Here is a 9,903-nt window from a genome sequence, read left to right on the forward strand (position 1 = left end):
ACAAAGAGTGAAAAATTTAAGGGTGTCTGAATACTTTCCCTCCCCACTGTATATATATATATATATATATATATATATATAAAGTTGTGCTCAAAATTATTCATGCTCTTAGTAAATATGATCAGAGAAGGCTGTGAAAATAAATCTGCATCGTTAAACCTTTTGATCTTTTATTTTAAAATTTTACAAAAATCTAATTGGAGAATAAGAATTTAAAATGGAGGGAAAATCTCATTATGAAATAAAAGTTTTTCTCTAATACATATTGACCACAATTAATCAATCATACTTTTTTATTCAATACTTTTTGCATTCTCCTTTTGCCAAGATAACAGCTCTGAGTTTTCTCCTATAATGCCTGATGAGTTTGGAGAACACCTGACAAGAGATCAAAGATGTCAACTTGCCTCAACACACCTGACAGGCTGTTTCTATGCCTAGTAAGAGCTTGATTAGCTGGTTCAGGTGTGTTTAATTAGGGTTGGAGCTAAACTCTGCAGGACACCAGCCCTCCAGGACCGAGTTCGGACAGCCCTGATCTACAGTATCTGAATAAGGTTCAGGATCTATGGCAGTAGTATATTTAATTTTACACATGTGGTACTTTTTAATCCTTATGTGCACCAAACCCATCTTGAGTGTTTGCTGCTAAAAGCTAATTTTTTTGTTTCACCTGACCATACATCGTTTGAAAAGTAACTGACACTACTGGAACTTAAAAAAGGGGACTGGGTCTATGGTCAGATGAAACAAAAAATTAGCTTTTTAGCAGCAAACACTCTCCTAATAATATGTCTTAAGATGATATTTAAATGCTTAGTTTAATGATCAAAGCTTTGTACTTTTTATTGTGGGGCAAAACATCTTGGTTACGTATTGTAACCCTCGTTCCCTGAAGGAGGGAATGGAGACGTCACGTCGGTGACCGACGGATTGGGAATCTCGCCGGAGAGACCAATCTACTTCGAGTGTAAACTAAATGAACCAATGCACATTGGCATGCAATGATTGCATCTAGTTGCCACTGATTGCAGCGCGAGTATAAATAGGCAGCAGATGCACCGCATACTAAGGTTTCGCTGAGGAGCCGAGCCAGTGACCCGGCCGCTCAGCGATGGTACAGCAGCTGTGGCTATGGGGATGTGATGTCTCCATTACCTCCTTTAGGGAACGAAGGGATACAATACGTAACTGAGACGTTCCCTTTCAGTCAGTCACTTTCGACGTCACATCGGTGACCGACAAATTGGGAATCCCTACCAAAGCGCCACGGATGCTGCCCCTTCCAGTGTCCTGTGTGTGCCTCCTGTGCCCCCTTTTTGGAGTAGGCCGGGGCTCGCAACAAGAAGACCAGTCACTGTTGTCGTAGCACTTCCCACTCAGTGAGATTGGATAACACTGGGAAAATGAACCTCTTCCCCTTGGAACAGGAACATTACGGAAGCCCCATCCTTCCCAAAGGAGGTTTCAGAAGCACTTACACATATGGAAACCGTTTAGGTGTATATGGAAGATTTAGAGGTGATTACAACTCTTGGGAAATGGTAGAAAGTCTGCCGGGGAAACACTGGCTCTGAGGCTATACTGTGGACTTTACACATATGGGATCTGCTTAGCTCTCTACATATGGAACCCAGCCTTCTACTGGTTCTCAAGGATTCATCGAGTGAGTGCCTGGCGCCGGACGTTCCACCACATCTGGCTGCCGAGGGGATGGAGCAGCTCGACAGGGTTTTCAGTATGGACTCTCTGAAGTGGTCTTAGCAAGCTGACACTAAACCGAGGCCTCTCGGTACTTCTACCCATTTGAGGTGTTCAACACGAAGGCTATAGAACCTTGCAAACGTGTTGGGGGTCGCCCAGCCCGCAGCTCTACAAATGTCTGTCAGCGAGGTGCCACGAGCCAGCGCCCAGGAGGATTCAACACTTCTAGTAGAGTGAGCTCGCAACCTGAGTGGGCAGGGCACACCCTGTGCTTGATAAGCCAGGGTGATGGCATCCACTAACCAGTGGGCCATCCTCTGCTTGGAGACAGCATTCCCCTTCTGCCGGCCTCCTTAACAAACAAAGGGATGTTCTGAGGTCCTGAAGCTTTGTGTTCGGTCCATGTACAATCTTAAAGCCCTTGCAGGTTCACCACCTGATCCCTGAAGGGAGTAGTAGGAACCTTGGGCACATAGCCGGGCCGGGGCCACAGCTACCTGGGAGTCAGCCGGCCCAAACTCTAGGCACGATTCAACCGAAAATGCATACAGGTCCCCTACCCTCTTGATGGAGGCCAATGCAACCAGGAGCAGAGTCTTTATTGAAAGAAACTTTCGCTCTACTGACTGCAAAGGCTCAAATGGGACCTGCTGTAGAGCTTCGAGCAACAGAGACAGGTCCCAAGAAAGTATAGAGGGAGGTCGAGGAGGGTTCAACATTCTCGCCCCCCTAAAGAACATGATGACTAGGTCGTGCTTCTCCACTGTTCTCCCCTCCACTGGGTCGTGGTTAGCGGAAATAGTAGCGACATAAACTTTAAGGGTGGAGGGAGACAGCCTTTGCTCCAACACTTGCTGCAAGAAGGAGAGCACGACTCTGATTGGACATCTTCGGGGATCCTCTCAACGAGAGGAACACCACTCGACGAACAGGTTCCACTTCAAGGTGTAAGCGTGTCTCATAGACGGTGCTCGTGACGAAGTGATGGTGGCCACTACCTCTTGGGGTAGATCACCTAGAACCTCCATGTCCCGTCCCGTCCCGTCCAGGGACCAGACATTAAGTTTCCAGAGGTCTGGACACGGATGCCACAGGGTGCCCCATCTCTGAGTCAGTAGATCCTTCCTCAGAGGAATCTGGCAGGGAGGGGCTGTCACGAGGAGCATCAGTTCCGGCAACCAGGTCCGAGTGGGCCAGTAGGGTGCCACAAACAGGATAATTGATTGAATTGAATAATTGAATTGCACCTGGTTACTGCTGGAAATTAGTTTCTTCAGGAAAAAGTGTACATCACAGAAACAAAACGGTCCCATTGTTATGTTTCTTTGATGAACACTTTTTTTCCAGAAAAAAATCATTGCCAGCAGTAACCATGTGCTATTCCAATGATGATATCTGACTTCCAAAAGGGCTGTTCACAGACACATTTTAACTTTTGCGATTGACGTTTTGGAAGCCAGACATATTCATTGGAATTGCATGTAGTTACGCTGCTGATAATAAGGTTCTTCAGGGAAAAATGTACATCACATAAACAACAGTGGTAACAGCCTAATTGGAAGCCAGACATCATCGATGGAATTGCACCTGTTACTGCTGGCAATGAGTTTCCTCAGGAAAAAGTGTACACTACTGAAACTTAACGGTCCCATTGTTATGCTTCTTTGATGAACACTTTTTTTCCTGAAGAAAGTCATTGCCAAAAAAGTGTACATCACTGTAGCAACTCATAATTTAAAAACTGCACATAATGTATTGAGTTTGACATTATTATTGCAATAAAATGTTCATAATGTAATAATTTTCTCAAAACATAATAAAATCTTGAGCTCATAATGTAATAACAATTATTACATTATGAGAAATTTCTTACATTATAATCTCACCAAAAATATTGTCAAATTTCATAATTGTAATAGGCTTTTTTAAAATAAAAACATTAGTGCTTTCAAAATTACATTGTACTGTATGTTTCATCATCCATTGCTCGATTTCCATGCCCTTTTACATTGCTAAACCAAAGGGTAGAGCACAGTACCAACTACAGTACGGATGCTCTCATGGCTCTCATTGTTTTTATTCAAGTATCAAAATACTCTGGATTCCAGATTTCTAATGTTGTTAGAACAGATCAGAAAATGGAGAAAAAACACCTAAAAACATGAATATGTATTATAAATGAGTATAATCGGAAGAAGAAGACTTGTTTATTATAACTATATTTAACAAGTCTTCTTCTTCCGATATACATCTCAGACGTGAACATGTTTGCTTTGCTTAATATTTACAAGTACAAATGACTTCTACAAAGAAATATATATTTCCATTTAGAAAAAATGTGTGTGTGTATGTGAACCCAAACAAATTAATTGTAAAAGGACATTTATATTTCTTTTTAGAATTAATTTGTACATGAAAAGACTAAGCAAATATGTTCACGTCTGAGATTCATTTTAGCATTTATATAGAATAATTAAACTATAGCTAAACTTTAGTGAGAGGACATTTGTAGCAACTCATAGTGTAATCTATGCCAGCAGAAACCAGGTGCAATTCTATCAATGATGTATGGCTTCCAAAAAGGCTGTTTCCACTGCTATGTTTCTGTGATGTACATTTTTCCCTGAAGAACCTTATTATCAGCAGTGTAACTACATGTAATTCCAACGATTATGTCTGGCTTCCAAAACTTCAGTCGCAACAGTTAAATCTGTCTGGGAACAGCCATTTTGGAAGTCAGACATTATCATTGGAATTGCACCTGATTACTGCTGGCAATGAGTTTCTTCAGGAAAAAAAGAGTACATCACAGAAACAAAACAGTGGGAACAGCCTTTCTGAAAGTCACACGTCATCATTGGAATACAACCTGGTTACTGCTGGCAATGAGTTTCCTCAGGAAAAAGTGTACATTACCGAAACATAACGGTCCCATTGTTATGCTTCTTTGATGAAGACTTTTTTCCAGAAGAAAATCATTGCCAGCAGTAACCATGTGCTATTCCAATGATAATATCTGACTTCCAAAATGGCTGTTCACAGACACATTTTAACCTTTGCGAATGACGTTTTGGAAGCCAGACATATTCGTTGGACTTGCATGTAGTTACACTGCTGATAATAAGGTTCTTCAGGGAAAAATGTACATCACAGAAACATAACAGTGGGAACAGCCTTTTTGGAAGCCATATATCATTGATAGAATTGCACCTGGTTACTGCTCGCAATGAGTTTCTTCAGGAAAAAATGTACATCACATAAACAACAGTGGTAACAGCCTAATTGGAAGCCAGCCATCATCGATGGAATTGCACTTGTTACTGCTGGCAATGAGCTTCATCAGGAAAAAGTGTGCATCACTGTAGCAACTCATAATTTAAAAACTGCACATAATGTATTGAGTTTGACATTATTATTGCAATAAAATGTTCATAATGTAATAATTTTCTCAAAACATAATAAAATCTTGAGCTCATAATGTAATAACAATTATTACATTATGAGAAATTTCTTACATTATAATCTCACCAAAAATATTGTCAAATTTCATAATTGTAATAGGCTTTTTTAAAATAAAAACATTAGTGCTTTCAAAATTACATTGTACTGTATGTTTCATCATCCATTGCTCGATTTCCATGCCCTTTTACATTGCTAAACCAAAGGGTAGAGCACAGTACCAACTACAGTACGGATGCTCTCATGGCTCTCATTGTTTTTATTCAAGTATCAAAATACTCTGGATTCCAGATTTCTAATGTTGTTAGAACAGATCAGAAAATGGAGAAAAAACACCTAAAAACATGAATATGTATTATAAATGAGTATAATCGGAAGAAGAAGACTTGTTTATTATAACTATATTTAACAAGTCTTCTTCTTCCGATATACATCTCAGACGTGAACATGTTTGCTTTGCTTAATATTTACAAGTACAAATTACTTCTACAAAGAAATATATATTTCCATTTAGAAAAAATGTGTGTGTGTATGTGAACCCAAACAAATTAATTGTAAAAGGACATTTATATTTCTTTTTAGAATTAATTTGTACATGAAAAGACTAAGCAAATATGTTCACGTCTGAGATTCATTTTAGCATTTATATAGAATAATTAAACTATAGCTAAACTTTAGTGAGAGGACATTTGTAGCAACTCATAGTGTAATCTATGCCAGCAGAAACCAGGTGCAATTCTATCAATGATGTATGGCTTCCAAAAAGGCTGTTCCCACTGCTATGTTTCTGTGATGTACATTTTTCCCTGAAGAACCTTATTATCAGCAGTGTAACTACATGTAATTCCAACGATTATGTCTGGCTTCCAAAACTTCAGTCGCAACAGTTAAATCTGTCTGGGAACAGCCATTTTGGAAGTCAGACATTATCATTGGAATTGCACCTGATTACTGCTGGCAATGAGTTTCTTCAGGAAAAAAGAGTACATCACAGAAACAAAACAGTGGGAACAGCCTTTCTGAAAGTCACACGTCATCATTGGAATACAACCTGGTTACTGCTGGCAATGAGTTTCCTCAGGAAAAAGTGTACATTACCGAAACATAACGGTCCCATTGTTATGCTTCTTTGATGAAGACTTTTTTCCAGAAGAAAATCATTGCCAGCAGTAACCATGTGCTATTCCAATGATAATATCTGACTTCCAAAATGGCTGTTCACAGACACATTTTAACCTTTGCGAATGACGTTTTGGAAGCCAGACATATTCGTTGGACTTGCATGTAGTTACACTGCTGATAATAAGGTTCTTCAGGGAAAAATGTACATCACAGAAACATAACAGTGGGAACAGCCTTTTTGGAAGCCATATATCATTGATAGAATTGCACCTGGTTACTGCTCGCAATGAGTTTCTTCAGGAAAAAATGTACATCACATAAACAACAGTGGTAACAGCCTAATTGGAAGCCAGCCATCATCGATGGAATTGCACTTGTTACTGCTGGCAATGAGCTTCATCAGGAAAAAGTGTACATCACTGTAGCAACTCATAATTTAAAAACTGCACATAATGTATTGAGTTTGACATTATTATTGCAATAAAATGTTCATAATGTAATAATTTTCTCAAAACGTAATAAAATCTTGAGCTCAATGTAATAACAATTGTTACATTATGAGAAATTTATTACATTATAATCTCATCAAAAATATTGTCAAATTTCATAATTGTAATAGGCTTTTTTTAAATAAAAACATTAGTGCTTTCAAAATTACATTGTACTGTATGTTTCATCATCCATTGCTCGATTTCCATGCCCTTTTACATTGCTAAACCAAAGAGCACAGTACCAACTACAGTACAGTACTTTCCAGCGATATCATTGACATGATTGCAAAGATACTATTTAAACTGAGCTGGATGTTGACATCACTGAATTCAATGATGAACTGTCTTTAACTGAAAAATGAGTGTTTACTATTGTCATTTTGCATTATTGACACTCTATTTTTTTAATTAATGCTGTTCAGTTGCTTTGACACAATCTGTATTGTTAAAAGCGCTATATAAATAAAGGTGACTTGACTTGACTTGACAGTACGGATGCTCTCATGGCTCTCATTGTTTTTATTCAAGTATCAAAATACTTTGGATTCCAGAATTCTAATGTTGTTAGAACACATCAGAGAATGGAGAAAAAAACACCTAAAAATATGAATATGAATTATAAATGAGTATAATCAGTATTAGGTATAATTGTAGCGTCTTTATGATGTTATCTATGCTTGGCTGATGTTCCCATGATGTTGAGCGAAAATTCAACGAGAAAAAGGGGGAAAGACAAAGGAGATTTATTTCTCCAAAAAAAAGCCATTTTTGCTTATGAATGAAGAATTTCGCGTTCAATATAAGAAAATTAACCACATATTCAGCAGAAAATAGCTTTGGATTTTCATAATATAAGATAACATCTTTGAGGACAAAGGCAGGGACGGACTTACCAATTAGGCAAAGGTAGGCGACCGCTTTAGGTTTATTTATAGCGCCAAATAGAAGCAGAAAATCGTGCTATACGCACTTTCATGAGATCGGGTTAGCCTACAACAATGAATTTGTTGACTATTTTACAAATGGGAATACAATGAATTCATGACAATGTTTACATTCAAGCTACCCGTAAAATGTATAGTGAAAAGTAGGCTACTTTAAAAGCGTCTGAAATGCAATAAAGTAATTTTAAAGCTGTTTTTAAAGCATTTGCTGCATGGGTAAAAAAAAAAATAGGCTAATAAATTATTCAAATATCATACAAAATTGCATTGCAGCAAATCCTTTACATTTTAAGGTATTCAGAACAGAGCAACATAAAAATCAGAAAATATAAGCATCTAGGCTACAGTTATAGGAAATTTTTTTTACATATATGCCATTATAATTTGTGTTTTATTTTTTAATTGAACGGAATTTGTATACGGAATTATAAAATAAAATGCAATTTATTTTAAAGTTTTAGGCTTTTCCTTATTTTTATATTTTAGACAGCCATCAATTATGGTGATGAAAAAAACATTTCTCGCCATCTCCTCGTTGGATGTGCCTTTAGAGAGAAATGCAGGGCTCTTATTTTACCATTTTGTTGAGTTTAAAACGTGACACATTTGTCCTGCTCTCACTGATCATTTGGTCCACCCCACAACATGAAAGAAAGCCTTTATAACATGTACATGAAAAATGTAGAAACATTGGACACAACTATGCAGCAGCAAGCATCACAACAAAAAAGGAACCTCAAGTTTGATCTAGGGAAATGTGTGCAAATGTATAGGGCCCCATTCCTATATTTTGCCTGGGGCCCCCAATTCACTAAATCCGCCCCTGGATCCACCTATTATAAATACAAAAATTATCATGATATTATCTGTCATAAACATTATCAAACACTGTCAAAAACAGTAGCATTTAACACTAGCACACACAGATCTGTAGAACAAGTAGGTTACAGAATTAAATGAAATATGCAAAAACTAGCCGTGAAGAAGTCTATGCCATGTCATTCAGTATAGTTACATTTTCACAAATCATGCTATAAACTTTCATAAGAGCACTATCCAAAGTTATTGTAGTTATATATTGTTGCAAAAAACAGTGGATAAAATTATCCACTCTTAAATATATTAAAGTATTAACAAATTGTGATCCAATAAATAGGGTATGATTTAAAAATAATCATCCCTCCAAAACCGAGAAAACATCTTTCACAAACATCTACATGTCCCCCTAACCTATCCATCCTAATGTGTGCGTGCGCCATGAGTGTAGAATACGTAAACACTTTTTAATAAAACGTAAATTCGTCCCCCCCGCGATTTTTTGGCCAAGTGTGTTCATAGAGGTTTCCATGGGCCAATGAAAAAAAAAAAAAAAAAGACACGATATTGTCGGACCTGACGTTTTATTCTTATCCTTACATCTTAAAACAAGATGTGATATGAGTGTAGATGTGATATGAGTGTGATACATAGGCTACATACATACACTACCAGAATTTTTTTTTTGAACAGTAAGAAAGATCCAATAGAAAGATCCAAAGATTTTGTAACATTATACATATACCATTCAGTCAATATAATTTTTTATTTGGGAAATGATAGAAATTAATACTTTTATTTAGCAAGGATGCTTTAAATTGATCAAAAGTGATGATAAAGACATTTATAATGTCACAAAAATTTTTTATTTCAGATAAATGCTGTCCTTCAGAAACTTTCTATTCATCAAAGAAACCTGAAAAAAATTCTACTCAGCTGTTTACAACATCATAATAATAATAATAAATGTTTTTTGAGCAGCAAATCAGAATATTTGAATGATTTCTGAAGGATCGTGTGACTGGAGTAATGATGCTAAAAATTCAGCTTTGAAATCGCAGGAATAAATTACATTTTAAAATATATTCAAATAGAAAACAGTTATTTTAACAAATATATTATCAAATAAATGCAGGCTTGGTGAGCAGAAGAGAATTCTTTAAAAAACATAAAAAATCTTACTGTTCAAAAACTTTTGACTGGTATAGTGTGTGTGTATATATAAACATATATGAAGAATTCAGATGCAAAAGCCTCTAAGTGCCATATGAAATTTTCATCTAAAATTAGCATTTTTTATCAGGCTGCTATGTTTAGGTTCAGTTATTTTACTCTAATGGCAATGTATAGGTCATTTTCTATGCAAT

Source organism: Sinocyclocheilus grahami, unplaced genomic scaffold (genome assembly GCF_001515645.1).
Source record: "Sinocyclocheilus grahami isolate Dianchi unplaced genomic scaffold, SAMN03320097.WGS_v1.1 scaffold276.1, whole genome shotgun sequence".
Lineage (NCBI taxonomy): Eukaryota > Metazoa > Chordata > Actinopteri > Cypriniformes > Cyprinidae > Sinocyclocheilus > Sinocyclocheilus grahami.